General features: G+C 37.8%; 1 pseudogene; it reads left to right on the top strand.

Moving 5' to 3' along the window:
• The first annotated feature begins 13131 nt into the window (after nucleotides 1-13131).
• LOC125679827 (uncharacterized) lies at nucleotides 13132-14400 on the top strand (annotated as a pseudogene).
• The last annotated feature ends 4268 nt before the right edge of the window (nucleotides 14401-18668 follow it).

Genomic DNA, 18668 nt, shown 5'->3' with positions numbered 1-18668 from the left:
CCCACAACTTCTTCACGGATGTAGATAGAGACGCGGGACCACTTAAACGAAGCCCCGTGACCTCTCTGACCTTCAAAATGGGGTCAAGGTCAAAGGTCAAGGTCACACTTTCTCTCCCATGGGTTTTTAAGGTTTGACCTTGAAAGTGGGTCAAGGTCAAAGGTCAAGGTCACACATCCAGGGGCCAGTCTCCAAGAGTAAGGCCAACCCACCCATCACGCCTGTCGTCCCCAAGGAAGAAATCCCCCACCCTTCAAGTGATCTGTCTGTGATCAGCTGTTTCAATACACTATTTTGACCGGTCTCATGCCATGCAACAATTACAGGATTCTAGCTAATCTGACCTACACCTACACATCTGACCTACACCCATTTCTTCCATTTCTTGACTGTCTTGTCAATCAAACATGAATTCCATTTACATTCATGAAAAGACATAGGCCAGATTCAATTGTCTGCCTGCATCAACAAAAAGACTAATTTTTTTGTTGTTGATAATGATGATGCAACTTTACTTGACAGTTGAACTCATTGACATTCCATCCCGACTGTCATTGTAAACAAATAAACACTTACCTGCAGGATCAGATGGGATGCAGTACTCCTATTCTCCGTTCAGATATCCTACATGCACTCAGACACTTTCTAATTCACCGGCCGCCATTTTGGTTGTTTGTTGTCAAAGCCTATAAATCCGTATATGCATGTCTCCTTGGGTGAAATGACTGAAAGACATTGTCTCCGTGAATTAAAACATAGGATGAGCCATTACAAACTGTATATTCAATTCCACAATCCACAACACACAAGGTCAAATCCAGTGCATCTTCACAACATCTGACAACATGAGGCTTGTAGACTCCCAGCATACACCAGCAGTTACTACAATCTAGGAAAATGGCACATCCGGTTTCTTTGCACCTCCAAATATCACATCTAACAGGTCTAAAGTCACCCCAAACACCTGCACAAGTCCCATTACACTTTTACCTGATATGTGCATATGTGCTGGCTACCCAACACCCACACCCCTTTTCTCCCTCAAATTTGACGGGTACTTAATGCGAAACCAAGCATTGAACACACTTCAACACTCCAATTTAGGCGGCAAATTTGAATTTCTTTTCTAGCCAAATCAACTTTTTTTTTTTTTTGGTTGGCCTCATTTGACCTACTGAGGAATGGATCAAGATCAAAGGTCAAGAAACAAATCCAGAAAAGGTGGAAAGACCTCTAATTGTTCGCGAACAATTAGGATTACTAGTTATTATTATTATTTGTCTTCTTTTCTTTCCGCCGCGAGAAGCTCTTGACGTTTTAAGACTTATCGAAAAACAATTTAGACCATCATATTTGACATCTCGAAACATGCTCAGATCTCACCCTGCGTATTTGATCTTTGACCCCTAACGAACTTATGGGACTTTACGCAAAAAACCCTTGTTATCGGTTCACCTCGAAAACCGTAAATGATAAGAGCATGAAACTTTCACTAAATTCTTTAGTCGATCAAGCTGAAGCGTTGTAGTGTTTACTTTTAAGTTTTCGGTGATCCCTAAAGGGAGTTAATGGCCCTGAAAGTTTCCGATTTTTACGGAAAAATTCAAAACTCCTGCAATATAAGTCGTAGAAAGACGGAACCAACTGGAATGGAATACATGACCCTTGACCTTGAAAATTAGGTCAAGGTCAAAGGTCAAGGTCATCTAGAAACTTTGAAAATAAGCAATTTTCATACCGTCTAAAGCATATAAAGTACAGATAAGGTATACTATGCACAAGTAGTCAAGAACCAACTTAAGTCAACGCATGTCATTACCATTCTGAACTTTGACCTTTGTTCGATTTACAGCGACTTGCGTAAAAACCATTGTTATCACTACAGTATGGAAACCGTAAATGGTACGAACACGAAATGTTCACTAAACTTATTGCCTGACCAATTGTAAAAGATGACTTCCGTTTTTGATGGTTTCTCGATCCGTAACGGGAATTAATGCCCTTGAAAGTTTTCGCTTTCGCGTAGAAATTTACAACTCCTAAAGTATTTGTCGTAGGAAGACAGGACCAACTGAAGTGACATCCCTGACCTTTGACCTTGAAAATTAGGTCAAGGTCAAAGGTCAAGATCATCTAGAAACTTTGAAAATAAGCACTTTTCACACCGTCTAAAGCATATAAAGTACAGATTAGGTATAATATGCACAATAAGTCAAGAACCAACTTAAGTCAATGAATTGCATTACGACTCTGAACTTTGACCTTTCTTCGATTTACAGCGACTTGCGTAAAAACCATTGTTATCACTACAGTATGGAAACCGTAAATGGGATGAACACGAAATGTTGACTAAACTTATTGCCTGATCAATTGTAAAAGATGACTTCCTGTTTTTGATGATTCGTTGATCCCTAACGGGAATTAATGCCCTTGAAAGTTTTCGATTTCGCGTAGAAATTTACAACTCCTAAAGTATTTGTTGTAGGAAGACAGGACCAACTGAAGTGACATCCCTGACCTTTGACCTTGAAAATTAGGTCAAGGTCAAAGGTCAAGATCATCTAGAAACTTTGAAAATTAGCAATTTTTATACCGTTTAAAGCATATAAAGTACACATTTTTTTGTATTCAGAGACATTGTTTGAATGTCTGAAAAGGTGGAAAGACCTCTAATTGTTCGCGAACAATTAGGATTACTAGTTATTATTATTATTTTCCTGCCGTCAAAAAAAATTTTCGTCTTAAGACTTATCGAAAAACTTTATAGTCCATCATATAGTACTTCTTGAGAAACGAATACAGTTCACCCTGCGTAATTGAACTTTGACCCCTTACGGAGTTATTTGACCTTTCGCAGAAATCATTGTTAGCACTTCTACTTTGTAACCGTAAATGATAGGAGGATGAAACCTTTTCTAAAACATAGAGGGTAATTAGTAGAAGCGAAGAATTTAAAATGAAAGGATTCGGTGTCCCCTAAGAGGAGTTAATGCCTCTCTATGTTTTGCGATTTATTCGTAAAACATGTCGAGCTTGAGCACGGTTTGTCGTAGAGACATGGGACCAACTGGAATAGGATCGGTGACCTTTGACCTTGAAAATTAGGTCAAGGTCAAAAGAAAAGAGGAAAAAATAGCACTTTTTATACTCTTTTTCCTGCTTAAGATAGCGTTGAAATATTATATGGGTAAGTATTGACTTCTTGATTGGTTTTGATAGTATGCATTACAACTTTGAACTCTGACCCTTCTGTGAATTTCGGAGACTCGCGTCGAAAACCTTGTTATCGCTACTCCTACTTAACGGAAAGTCATAGAGACACGAAACCTTCGCTAATGAATTCACAGTAAAACCTTCTTGCAAAGAAAAAATAATCAAAGGGATACAAAAACCCTTAAGCATAGTTATTGCCCCTGAAAGTCTCCAATATCATTATCTAAGCCTATAACTTTTATATTAATATAGATAGAGACATGGGATCACTTGCATTAGGACCGATGACCTTTGACCCTCAAATGAGGTCAAGGTCAAGGTCATCATCAAAATTAATTTTTTTCCATTTTCAAGGTCTTTCAAAGTATTTTTAGCATTGATAAGCTAACCGAAAGTAACCGAAAACCCCTAAACAAATTATTGCCCCTGAATGTCTTGATTAACATTTTTTAAGCTTATAGCTTTTACATTAATATAGATAGAGACATGGGATCACTTGCATTAAGAGCAATGACCTCTGACCTTCAAAATGAGGTCAAGGTCAAAGTCATCGTGAAAATTATTAATTAAATTTTCTTGGTCATTTTGAGATTCGTACATCATCTTAAATATTTTTAAATATCTTTTTTTAAATCATTGTAGATGGAAAGCCCTCTAATTGTTCGCGAACAATTAGGATCACTAGTTGGCAAATTGCATTTGTCGTCTGAAAAATCAAACAAACAAAAATTATATATAGCTGTGTAATGAAAGAATTTGTTTACAAGACAAATCAATGCATATTTCCCCCCAAATAAATACAAATCACAGGAGCCATATTTCGTAAATAAATCATATCAACTTTTTCTCATTTGTTGTTTATCTCTCTCATCAATACATCCAGAAATCGAACTTTGATAAAATCTTTAGTACATGTATTAGGGGAATTCATGATTACTGCCCAAGCTACTAATCACGGCCGCCAATCTTGTTAGCTGGGCAGTTACGTGTTTGATTCTTTACTTTACTAGGGGCCTCCGTGGCCAAGTGATTAAAGCATCGCGCTCAAATTCACACGGCCTCTCACCTCTGGCCTGGAGGTTATAAAACTTTTTTAAAGCATGTTTTCACAATCAAACTAAAACTCTGTCCTCTAAATTGTACTCATACCCAAACGTGAAGGTTATCAAACTTTTATAAAATTATTCTCATACTCAAAAGAAGTACATGCTCAAACGTTTTCGAGTATGCTTGAAGCTTGCTCAGAGTTGCACTCAAAACAAACATGGCAGAGTTTGAGTATGAGTACGGTAAAAGTTTTATAACCTCCAGGCCAGGTCGGCGCGGGTTCGAATCCGCTCGCGCCTGTAAGTGAGAAAGTTTCCCAGTTTCGCGATGCTCTAACCACTCGGCTACGGAGGCCCCCGAGACGCCAGAAAGAAAGAATAAAACAGCTACCAAAAACAAATAAGACAGAAAGAGGTCGCTCAGCTTTATTTCCTACAATAGAAACAGAACTACTTGAATGGGTTAGAGATCGCAGACAACAGGGATGTGGAATATCAACAGCCGAACTACGACTAAAAGCACTGAAAACTGCCAAGAAAGAACCAAAAGCGCAGGACTTTAATGGATTGGTGTTATGCTTTTTTGAAGAGACACCATTTATCCATCAGACGAAGAACCCAGATTTCTCAAAAATTACCTGAGGACTATGATGATAAACTTTCGAATTTCCAAAGCTTCATGATCAAGACGAGGAAGAAACATATGTACAGTCTATCACCTATATGGAATGCAGATCAGACTCCTTTAACTTTCGATCTCCCAGTCGACACTACCATCAACCGGAAAGGTGCTTCTACAGTTTCAATCAAAACCACGGGAAATGAAAACCCCCCACCTGATTTACGGTAATGTTAGCATGTACTGCCGACGGAGGAAAGCTGCCACCGTATGTTGTGTTCAAAAGACAAACTATGCCAAAACTTCAGTTTCCCAGGGAATATTTGTGAATGTTCATCCCAGCGGTTGGTTTGATGATGCTATTACGAAAGACTGGATAAAGAAAGAGGGGGGAAGACGTCCGGGTGCTGGAAAAAGTCGCAGTGTTTTGGTGTTCGATGCATTTCGATGCCCTCGATCTCCCGCAGTGAAGGCTATGTTAAAGGAGGATCATAAAACAGACCTTGCAATAATTCCGGTAGGAATGACAAGCGTATTACAAACTCTGGACGTAAGTGTGAACAAGCCAATAAAAGTCTCATTGAGACAAAAATGGAATCAATGGATGTGTAGTGATGACCACACGTACACCAGTCAGGAGAATGAGAAAGCCGGAACTCGACACCATTTGCCGGTGGATATGTGATGAGTGAGAAGAACTGGATCCGAAGATCATCGTACATGCATTTAAGAAATGTTAGCATTTCAAACGCAATGGACGGATCCGAAGATGACCTGTTTTTATATTCATATGAAGCAGAATTTATTCAAAAACTTCTACGTGAGAAGAAAAAATCTCTCGCTGTGGCCTTCAATTAAACGTTTAGATATATCGATGACGTTTTGTCTATTAACAATGATAGCTTTCAGTCATACGTCGATTTGATATATCCCTGTGACCTCGAAATAAAGGACACCACAGAGTCGTCCACTTCTGCTTCATACTTAGATATTTTATTGAAAGTAGACATTAACGGCAAACTGACAACTCAACTGTATGACAAACGGGTTGATTTCAGCTTCTCCATCGTTAACTTCCCATATTTATGTAGCAATATTCCATTATCACCTGCATATGGTGTTTATATATCTCAACTGATTCGATATGCAAGAACTTGTTCTGCGTATAGTCAGTTTTTAAATCGAGGTAAGCTACTGACAAACAAGTTGATAGTACAGGGATTTCAACAGTCTCGATTGACGTCAGCATTTCGCAAATTCTATGGTCGTTATAACGATCTACTTCGTCAGTACAACCTCGCATTGGGTCAAATGCTGTCTGATGTGTTTCATACCGATTGTTAAGCCGTTCTTGGCACACTGATTTTGACTGCGGATAACTCCGTTTACCTGATCAGGATATAGGGCTCACGGCGGACGTGACCGGTCAACAGGGGATGCTTACTCCTCCTAGGCACCTGATCCCACCTCTGGTGTGTCTAGGGGCCCGTCTTTGCCCAACTATCTATTTTGTATTGCTTATAGGAGTTATGACATTGATCACTGTTCGTTATCTTCACCTGGCATCTTATAGGATGAGAACATTCGTAAGGACAGCCAATCTCCAGTTGATTCAAGCGATGACGAGGATTGCGATGAAAATGATATTGTATACGATGATGACATCGATGACGACATGCCACTCTCTGTGCTCAGAGACATATATAAATTGTTTGATAGTGACGATCAGGAGGAGTTCGAAGGATTTTGAAATGTGTATTCACAACGATATATTACAAACATTACAACTGTGTGCTAATGTAATATAGATCTACCTGTATATATTGCTATGCATGCAAGGTGAAGATAACGAACAGTGATCAATTTCATGCTCACATGTTAATTTATGTCTGAAAATGTGCATGAATTCTTGTTTTATATAATAAAATGTGTGGGGAAAAATCTGTTACAATAGGTATTTCTTTACCCTGAGGGGGTATCTAACAAAAGCACAGTGTACACAACAATGGCTTCGTAAAACACACGCTCGGGTCACCCTCTCATTACGGTAATTATTTCTTTTACGCAAGAATAGTTATTTCAAAGATTCAAATTAGCATTTCATAAACATTACAGTAAACTAACTTTTAGCAAGTGACAAAATTATTTTCCAACAATTTTAGCACGTGACAAGGCATTATTGTGTACACATGCTTTAAATAATGGCGGCATGCGATGTGATGAAAAATAAGATCCAATGCAATTTAATTGTTTCATGCAAGGTGAAGATAACGAACAGTAATCAATCTCATAATTCCTACAAGCAATACAATTCATGATAATTGAATTATTTAGATATTGTTAAAGGACACATCTCGTGTTTTCAAAGTATACAGAATTATATGCATTTTGTCTTCCTTATGCTTATAGAAATTAATTGTAATAGTTCGTTTGCTGAAGTATTGCGATAATTAGCCACAATACGGACTTAAATCTAAGCCCCGATTTCAAAAAGCCTAGTTAATTAGATAGGTAGTCACGTGGTACAGTGACGTCATATGCGACCTTCGTCCATCAACTTGTTGTAAAAGTAGTGTTAGATATTTTTAAAAACTCGGGTTTTAGGGGCCTAATTTATGTACCATGGATAACATTTATTTCGATGTTGACAAATTTCCCGAGTCTTATATCTTTTAGCCACCAGTGCATACAAATAGCGACCCAAATGTAGCGAGAAAAGCGAGTATGAAATCTGCATAAATTTGCGAGTAAATAATGTTTACATCGGATCACTGTCTAAACACAATTTGGTAATGTCATTTCTGTAAACAACTGTAATTAGCGGTGTTGCTTTTCTAAAATAAACAGTGCAACTATTATTAAATTTATTTTTGGAGAAGTTAGATAGGCCTAAATTATGATACGATTGAGTATCATTGACAACTAGGCCTACTGTCACGGGTGCATTTCGAAAAAGAAATAATAATAATAATAATCAAACTTATTGTGAAAATCACAATACTTTTAAATTATTTTATTAAAGCAATTTTATTAGACCTAATCATTATTTTTGGTTATCAACACGTTGTTACTTAGGAAGTGGGAGCGCGGCGTGCTGTTGTTGTAAACACATACGCGTTCCTTAAAAAAAATGTAAGCATTATAATTCAATTCAAAGTCGGGAAATATTATATTTTATTATTTATAATTGAAAGTTCAATTATCTTTTATCTTTAAATTTCTTTTTTAAAACTACCAGTTGGTAGACACTGCTAGCAAAGTTCTGCCTTTATGTTGTTACAAGGTGAAGGTCAGATGGTGCGAGTGTGTATTGAATTCGAGAGCAGAACGGAAAGCATATGCCGTAGGCCTATATGTAACAGTGCGTAGCTTCGATAGAACCATTTTCTCGCAGTTTATCTACGTATTTGTCCAAGTGCTTGTTTGAAAACGTACAGGGACAAATTCTACTGGGGGTTTTTATGGCAAAGTCGTTGTGCCGACAAAAAATATTCACGTCTTGTCCCTCATACCTTCCTTCGAAAATTGAAAAAAACACAGTCCAAATCTTCTCTGACAGCAAGTACACCCTTAAACGGCACAAAACACCCTAATGCAGTGTTATTTACAAACTGTTAATGTGATAATTGTTTGTTTGTCAATTAAATCTAATCTGTTTATGAAATGACTATCAACTGTTTTCAAATCTTCTCGCTCGAGGTCGCATATGACGTCACAGATAATGGCGCGTAAAATATCGAAGAAAATATGCATATCGCAAGATTTGAATTTCATCGCTTTCAAACTCGAAAACTACGCAAAGTGTTTCATTTAAAACACATGTAAAGTAGTTTTAGGCATGAAATGAATTAATTTTGCTGAAAAAATTAAAAAGTTTAAAAACATGCGATGTGTCCTTTAAGTATCACATTTTCTGCAATTTTACGTTTCTGTAGTTTTCTTGAGGTCAAAATATCTAGCTATTAAATAGGTGAACGTGAAAAGGCGTACATTATCCGAAGCCTAGATCTATGAGTGACATATCACACTACTTAATCGCTGAGTTTCATCTGGTAATAAAAGTGTGTATAATATTCGGCAAAATACGTTAAGTACTTTGATCAGGATATAGGGCTCACGGCGGGTGTGACCGGTCAACAGGGGATGCTTACTCCTCCTATGCACTTGATCCCACCTCTAGTGTGTCCAGGGGTCCGTGTTTGCCCAACTATCTATTTTGTATTGCTTGTAAGAGTTATGAGATTGATCACTGTTCGTTATCTTCACCTTGCATTGGGGTGCAATTAGCTAGGGTAGACTCAATTTTACATCTCTCAAGCTTTGCACCGCGCTGCAAATATAGTGACGACTCTCATTTTGATAAGCTTAAATAAGCCCTTCAATGGGAAATACTAATATGAAAAATGGTTTACGAAGAGGGAAATTCTTAAAGTGATCATAATTTAGTAATATAGCACGTTTTTTTTTCAATGCAAGGAACAGAACAAGCAATCTTTTAAATGGAACAATGCAAGGTGAAGATAACGAACAGTGATTATAACTCCTATAAGCATTACAAAATAGATAGTTGGGCAAACACGGACCCCTGGACACACCAGAGGTGGGATCAGGTGCCTAGGAGGAGTAAGCATCCCCTGTTGACCGGTCACATCCGCCGTGAGCCCTATATCCTATTTAAATGGAACAATATAAAGTGTTGATTCCTAGGTGAACACCACTTTCTAATCACAGACTTCTGTTTTCGTCCGCATCGAGCTATTCCAAAATTCTATTGTTGTCTAAACGAGAGAGAGAGAGAGAGAGAGAGAGAGAGAGAGAGAGAGAGAGAGAGAAAGAGAGAGAGAGAGAGAGACATGGATTCCATACTGATAAGAAAATCTATAATACAGTTTATTTCAATTTATTCTGAAGATGATATAAATATACTCAGATAAGCAAACAAGCATACAATATACACTTAACAAAAAGTCTAAGTGTTCCCCCTGATAAAATAAATAATTTGAAAATGACAGAATATATTGATACCAGTTTTTGACAGTTTTGTTTAATCGATGTGTCTCTCTAACAGGAGTACAGAAAAAATTAAATATTATCGATAGAAATCGATGAACCGTGACAAAACCTTAAAACAAGAAATCGGTTCTTTGCAGCACGTGGTTAATGTAATCGGCTACTTTTTACGACTGATATAATTCCTTAATAATCGTCTTATTATTATAAATCACATAAAATAGACAGAAAGACCATTGAGGAAAGAACGAGAGCCGTGGGAATGTTGGTGTCTGCATTGTCCTTAAGGCAGGTTGTACTCACTTTATTTCACTATTTATCTCGTCTTCGTAATTTCTCTATGATTTCTTTGACAACTTGTATCAAAGGTTATTCTTTTTCTGCTAGAGGTAGCACGTCAATTTCATCAACATCTTACAACAATTCGAAAGTTATAGTCAAAATATAATAAAACAGGAAGTGTTCGGGATGTCCGCCAAAGGCCAATGTCACGTGTCACAACCAGCGTTCAGGATCGCTACATCGTTCTGAACCATTAAAGAGACAGATTGAAATCAGCTACGTCATCGGCATGATAAACAAATGGTGTCCATGACCGTCCAATATGCTTTCAAACAGTACGCAACCGCCTTAAAGAGGTACAACTATGAGCCATATGTCTAAGGGGAACTGTGGTGCTGACCCAGATACATTGAACATTACGCCTGGCATGGGTACAAAGACATTAAAGGTCTAGCAGAGCTGATTGAGTAATTTTGTTTCTTTGTAAATGAGACAAATATCAAGTTATGGAGCTCTTATGGTAGGAAGAGGTGTATCGACGACGAAGAGAACGCCAGAGCACTGTTTCCGTCGAGGAGGTGGACGGATTAGGTGGACGTAGTACTATTATGGTCTGGGCGAGAGTATCAATGCACGTGAGAATCTTATTTAGACACCTTATTCGTGTTATCGATGGCCTCACATCAAGGCTATATCAAAATGACATTCTTAGACCGCGCAGTTATTGTACCGCATATCATAATAGAGGCAGAGGCTTCAAGTCATAGTGCAATAACAACTCAGCAATTTCTTGCAGGAAACACCATCCGTGTTTTGGCCTAGCCTGCGGAATCCCCGAATCTTAATCCCATTGAACACATTTGGGATTTAGTCAAAAGTAATATCAATCCCTCTCCCCCATGGAACATTAACGAATTAGAAAGGTAGGTACAACTGGAGTGGCAGCAGATACGTCAGTCTACTATTCAAAGATACTTTTTATCCATGAGACAACGATCTCTTGCTGTAATTATAGCCAGAGGTGGTCATACTAATTGTATATTGTGATTTTTCATTTTGAAGTTATGTCATGTCTAGGAAAGATTGGATAGAGGTCTTATGAGATACGTTTTGGAGATTCACGCAGTAACAAATAGAACACGTCAGGGTTCAAGGTCAAGCGCACTGGACATCGAAGTAGCAATATGGTTTCCGGGCTCTAAAGCGTTATCCTTTCCACCTACAGTCACCATATCCTACATATAGACCACCCATGGGATGAAGATGTTCCCTATCGATTTTAGGGTCAAAAGGTCAAAGGTCAAGCGCACTGGACATCGAAGTAGCAATATGGTTTCCGGGCTCTAAAGCGTTATCCTTTCCACCTACAGTCACCATATCATACATATGGACTACCCATGGGATGAAGATGTTCCCTATCGATTTTGGGGTCAAAAGGTCAAAGGTCAAGCACACTGGACATCGAAGTAGCAATATGGTTTCCGGGCTCTAAAGCGTTATCCTTTCCACCTACAGTCACCATATCATACATATGGACTACCCATGGGATGAAGATGTTCCCTATCGATTTTGGGGTCAAAAGGTCAAAGGTCACGTGAACTGGACATCGAAGTAGCAATATGGTTCGGTTTGTCATGCCATTTGTTTTTTACACTCAGAAAAGAGGTAGTTTATACCTATTACTAACACCCTTTGGGAGATTGGGGTAAGCGGGGGGTATTCTTAGTGAGCATTGCTCACAGTACCTCTTGTTGATTATGGATTAAATCTTTACATATGGTTTGCGTTTATTCTTATCATTCGAGAAATTACTGAGTGAACACTTAGAACTTTGGTTCATTGTGTACATCGTCACATGTTCCGTACACATGGCGTCAAGAAATCAGCTCGTCTGTCGGTTATGGATAGATACAAGATATTATTGGTCCAGCATCGTTTTGACCATTGCAAGTGCGCCGTTTATTTTGGACATGGGGGATTCGTAATTGGCAACGCATTATTGTGTGCACATTTTGTGTTGTAAATGGACTAAACCCGCTGGTCTTTTACGAGTGGGCCGACTTAATGAACTTGGCACGAGATCAGGCGGCATAGAGACATTTCCAATATTTATTTAGGTAAGACTTCTCAACTTTTGTAGAATAAGGATTACACTCAATCAAATCATCACAATCATTCAGAAATAATAGATATTGCAGATTATACGAGTCTGGCAGGAACTATTCATGGTATGCGTGGAACGTCACGATACGTAGATTGATTGCTTTGATGTTTTCCGCCACTCAACAATTATTCAGTTATCTGGTGGCGCCCAGTTTTTATTGGTGGAAGAGAGAACCCAGATACAATGTACCTGGGAAGAGACCAACGACCTTCCGAGAGAAAACTGGGAAACTCTGGATGGTTGTGTTCGTTTGTACACACAGAGATATTTGAGAAGAAATTAAAAAATTGTGATTCATGTTCATTAAATTATCATGTAAACTTCACACGTCTTCATTTTCTGTTAAAGGGGTGTTTACATGCACACGATTGTTTTTGGCGGGAAAACGAGGACAGTCAGCATTAATATTGTATACGTGTACATTTTCAATAAAACTTGCATACGTTTTCATCAAAACTACACCATTGGTCCATTTCCTATAGCGTTTACATTTCAACGAATCAGGGGATGTTTCGTGTGGCTTACCCATTATAAGTAGAATTATTTTCAAATATTTCAAGACTGTATTATTACCAGAATGTCAGACTCGTCGGGAAGAGATAGTCGTAGAAGTGGCGGGAGTTACAGGGAGAGGAAAACTGAAATCATTGTGAGTATAACATTTGCAGACTTCACAAACCCCTGGATTTTTAAAATTTTTATGTTCACAAGAAGAGATAACCGTGCACGAGTGGTGTAGAGATAGTGGCTGGCTGGCGTCGGGGTTTTCATGTGCAGTTGAAGGTTGCGATGGGTACATGAATTTACGTTCACTTTCACGTGGCCACGGAGGGGTGATTTTTCGATGCAGTTCAGACAGGAACCACACAATATCTTCAAGAACGCGTTCCTTCTTCGAGAAAAGCAACCTCCTACTACAAGATATTATGCTCTTTATTAAGTCCTATTTGAAGAGAAACAGCCTTGCCCAATACGCTCGTTTTGTGGGGTTTTCATACACATTAACGGCTGTGCATTGAGCGTCTTACATCAAAGAAATATTCAAAGAGTATTTTTACACAGACTTAAAACATAGAAAGCTTAGAGGGGTAATCGAAATTGAAGAATCCCTTTTTGGCCGCCGGCTGAAATTTCACCAAGGTAATCCAAACCGCGGCATGAAGGTAATGAGTTTGTTTCTTAGTATTCTACTGTAGAATTTCTAAATAAGCTACTATGAAATTTCAAATTTATCCATGTACAAGTTCCAATTCCCAGTGTCTTACATTTGTCCATGGTTGGCTTTTTGGGATGGTTGAAATAGAGACGAACACGTTATTGATTTATCCGGTATCTGACAGGTCGGAGGACACATTGATTCCCACCATTCAGGGTCCACCATATATAGCGATTGATGGAGTGCATACTGTTCGTTGAACGATCTTGGGTATAAGCATTTCACGGTTCTGCACAAGTACTCTTTCAAGAAGATTTATGTAAAGGAGAGCACACGGGAGGAGGTAGAAATTCACACAAATCGAATTGAGGGGACGTGGAAGCATGGCAAGGAACGCTTTCAAAGGATGTCAGGTACGAAAATTTCCCAATTTGAAGGCCATCTATGCGAATTCACGTGGAGGGCTGAAGCGAAATCGCATATGTATGGGAGATTCTTTGGCTATCTCAAAACTATCTATACTTTGATGAGATCTCCAGCATACACCTACCCAAAGCCAATCTTTCTCATTTGGTCAGGGCTGGACTCCACATCAGATTCCATAAAAGAATGGGAAATAAAACCTGGTAATTCTTTGTTTTTCATTTTTCAAAATTATGCGTTCCTGTTCATATAATGTCTTCATTTTCTATTGTACTTATTTTTCTTTTCAGCCAACACTGATGCTGAGTCAGAATCGGAAGTTTCAGCAGATTTTTCCTTGTCCTCGTCTCTGTTTTCTGCACCTGAACAGTCCATTCCACCAAACAGATTTCTGTCTTCAGAAGAATTGGAGGAAAAAAGACAAGCGGAGAAAAGTTCCTTAGAAAACGCATAAGACTTCATGGAAATGTTCAACTCCAGCAATGAGGACTCGGACGCAGATAAAACCCTTTATGCCGGTCCATCCCACACATCTGGTAAATGTTTGTACAATCTAATCAATATTTACTTTTAAATAGTAAACAAAATATCTTTTCAACACTCATTAGCTACATTTCATTCATAAATAGAAGAGAGCATCTCATGGTAGTACAGCAGATCAAATTGTGAAAGCTTTTTTACTACTAAACTTCACTAGTCTTACTTTATTACACAGCAAACTTTATTTAAATTCATACCTCAACAATTGTCATAGGTGCTGAACCAATTTGTGAAGAACCTGGGCCATCTACAAGACAAGAGACATCTACAAGACAAGAGACATCTACAAAGCAAGAGACATCTACAAGACAAGTGACATCTACAAGACAAGAGACATCTACAAGACAAGAGACATCTACAAGACAAGAGCCATCTACAAGACAAGAGACATCTACAAGACAAGAGCCATCTACAAGACAAGAGACATCTACAAGGCAAGAGACATCTACAAGGCAAGAGCCATCTACAAGACAAGAGACATCTACAAGACAAGAGCCATCTACAAGACAAGAGCCATCTACAAGACAAGAGACATCTACAAGACAAAAAGGTAACATACAACATTTCAACCAGCCATGACAATTAATTGAATAGAAGCATGGATGTAAACATAACATTCCGCCAGTTCCTTAAGCTCAAATTTACAAACAAAGAAATATATGCCGTCAACATAACCAACATTCTTCGTCATAAAAGGGTTCAGTCGTATATTCCAACTTATTTCAAGTTCAAGTCTACACCCTGTATTTCCTACAGCTATACTTCTACTATTGCATCCAAACTTTTTAATTATAAACAAACTTTGCAAACCTAGATATGGACCATCTTATACGTAATCCACCAACATGTTCTTGTTCTTCATCTTCTTTCAACTATAGTCCAGCTGGACATGTCATTACTGGTGATGTTGATATAGTTGAAAATGAGGACCTCAAATCACTTATTCTAAAAGGTCCTAAATACAGAGAACCTCAGTCTTTTAATTGGCGACAGAACTTCATATCTATTATGAATTCTGTCGAAGATTATGCCAGACGATGGGCTAAATATGAAAAAGAAGAACTTGATACATTGTCAGAATGGGTTAAAAGCATAAGAAGGATATTAAAATCCCACATTAGACATATGAAAACACAAGTACGTACCATCTATCCTTCTGTGTTTAGTAAACCAGAAGTGATAAAATAATTAAATAGGTTACATGAGGAATATGTTTTGGTTCCAGCCGACAAAGCTACTAACAACATTGTCTTTGTTTGTAAGGATCATTATTACACCTGTATTTCAAACGAACTTGATTACTTTTGGTAATCATACTCATACTCCAACTGCCATTTCAAAAGATGAAATTCTTCAAAACCATGCTTCAGTTTTAGACACATTTAATATCCCAGTCAATGGGTCGAATGAATATGAGTTACCGTACCTATACTGGATTCCAAAACTACACAAAAACCCTTACAAAGATAAATTGCTGGATCCAGTGAGTGCTCTACCAAGCCCCTATCTTTGCTCCTCACGAAAATATTAACAGCTGTGAAAGAGAAATTTTCAAACTTACTGTGCGACTACATATGCCAGAAGTGATGTTAATCAAATGTAGATTCTAAAAAATTCTAAAGAACATTTAGTAAACTTGAAATCGCAGAATTTTTCCCAAATCAATAACATTAAAACCTATGACTTTTCAACACTATACACGACCATTCCTCACGATAAATTAAAGACTAGACTTTTTGACATCATATATTCATATCTAGTGACCAGTCATTCAAAAACTTACTTTGTTCAACACCACTCTGATTCCACACACAAGTACTCTGAAGTTGAAATTTAAAAAAACGCCCGTCCGCCCGCTCGCCCGCATCACCAAACCAATAGCCGAGTTCAACTTCGTTGCAACTCGGCTAAATATGCTAGAGTTTCTCATTGACAATATCTTCGTGGTTTTTGCTGATTAGGTCTTCCAACAGTCTGTTGGAATTCCCATGGGCACGAATTGTGCTCCTTAGTTAGCTGACCTGTTTCTATATTCATATGAAGCAGAGTTTATTCAAAAACTTCTACGAGAGAAGAAAAATCTCTCGCTGTGGCCTTCAATTCGATATTTAGATATATCGATGACGTTTTGTATATTAACAATAATCGCTTTCATTCATATGTCGATTTGAAATATCCCTGTGAGCTCGAAACAAAGGACACCACAGAGTCGTCCACTTCTGCTTCATACTTAGATATTTTATTGAAAGTAGACTTTAACGGCAAACTGACAATACAACTGTATGACAAACGGGATGATGTCAGCTTCTCCATCGTCAACTTCCCATATTTATGTAGCAATATTCCATAATCACCTGCATATGGTGTTTATATATCTCAACTGATTCGATATGCAAGAGCTTGTTCTGCGTATAGGCAGTTTTTAAATCGAGGTAAGCTACTGACAAACAAGTTCATAGTACAGGGATTTCAACAGTCTCGATTGACGTCAGCATTTCGCAAATTCTATGGTCGTTATAACGATCTACTTCGTCAGTACAACCTCGCATTGGGTCAAATGCTGTCTGACGTGTTTCATACCGATTATTAAACCGTTCTTGGCACACTGATTTTGACTGCAGATAACTCCGTTTACCTGATCAGGATATAGGCCTTACGGCGGGTGTGACCGGTCAACAGGGAATGCTTACTCCTCCTAGGCACCTGATCCCACCTCTGGTGTGTCCAGGAGTCCGTGTTTGCCAAACTATCTATTTTGTATTGCTTATAGGAGTTATGAAATTGATCACTGTTCGTTATCTTCACCTTGCACACATATATTTACGCATTTCTTACTTTTAATTCAGCTGCAACTGCTTCTAAGAATGTGCCATCTTCAAGCAAAGCCAAACAGTCTAAAGGAAAAGACATCAAAGGTAAAAAAAAAAAAAAAATTGTATACTTTTTTATTGCAACTTTAAACAAATGTGCAATTATTATAATGCAACCATTCCTGTGTTGTTGTGTTTTTTTCTCAATCTGAACATAAGTCGCCATCATATTTTGTGTCTATTTTATATCATGAATTTATGAAATATAGTTACAATTGTCACCTTTCTTGCAGATTCTTCCAAGCGGAATCGAACAGGTGTGTCATCCATCAGGCTTTGTTGAAAAGAAAAAAGAGTCCAAGAAAACCAAAAAATCCGTATGCAAAGGCTGCATTTATTTAGTCATCAGACGATGATGATTTTGTGTAAAATTCCAAATTGACCATCTGTAACAAATTTGTACAGTTTGTGATGTGCACTGAACTACTTAATTTCTCTTCATTTTTCATATTCTACCTCGATACTTATACTACTTTCTATATAAGGCATCTTCCTTGGTGTTCAAACAAAAAACAATAAGAATAGCTGTTTATTCCGTAAGGCCAAAAAACGGAATAACTCGCTAAATAAAAGTTGGTATATATTCATACTGACATGCATAACTGACAAACGTAAAGTTATACGGTACCAATTTTGATGCACCAGATGCGCATTTCGACAAATAATGTCTCTTCAGTGATGCTCAAGCCGAAATACTATAAATAGCTGTTTATTCCGTAACGTACAAAAAAGTGGCAAAACTGATTAATATCAACAGGGGATGCTTACTCCTCCTAGGCACCTGATCCCACCTCTAGTGTGTCCAGGGGTCCGTGTTTGCCCAACTATCTATTTTGTATTGCTTATAGGAGTTATGAGATTGATCACTGTTCGTTATCTTCACCTTGCATTAATTTGAAATAGGAATAAACTGCTACATAGTAAATGCATGTTTACAAACATGAAAAAGCGACATGGAATTCCTTAATTCCGTAAGGTACAGTAAAATAAACCACTGAAAACGGAATAAGCTGCTAAACAAGTCAGTACATTGATTTTCACATGCAAAATCTACAAAAGAATCACAAATAGCTGTTTATTCCTTAACAAACGAGAAAATATTCAAAACTGGATACCTTTTCTGCTTAAATTTCTTATTGAAAATGGCTTCCATTTGCGATTATTTTCACTTTTAATTTTTCTGCAGATAAAACCAAACATTATCGTTCCACAAAATATTTTAAAAAGTAACAGAAAGAAGTAAAAAACATTGATGATGCTTTAAAATGTTTTGATAAGAACTTACCTATACCTAATCCCCGATGATCATAAATCGCGTGACTTCACAATGGTTTCGATGAAAGGG

Source organism: Ostrea edulis, chromosome 2 (genome assembly GCF_947568905.1).
Source record: "Ostrea edulis chromosome 2, xbOstEdul1.1, whole genome shotgun sequence".
Classification (NCBI taxonomy): Eukaryota; Metazoa; Mollusca; class Bivalvia; order Ostreida; family Ostreidae; genus Ostrea; species Ostrea edulis.
The sequence above is the reverse complement of the archived record's forward strand: the minus strand, read 5'-3'. Positions and strand labels throughout refer to the sequence as shown.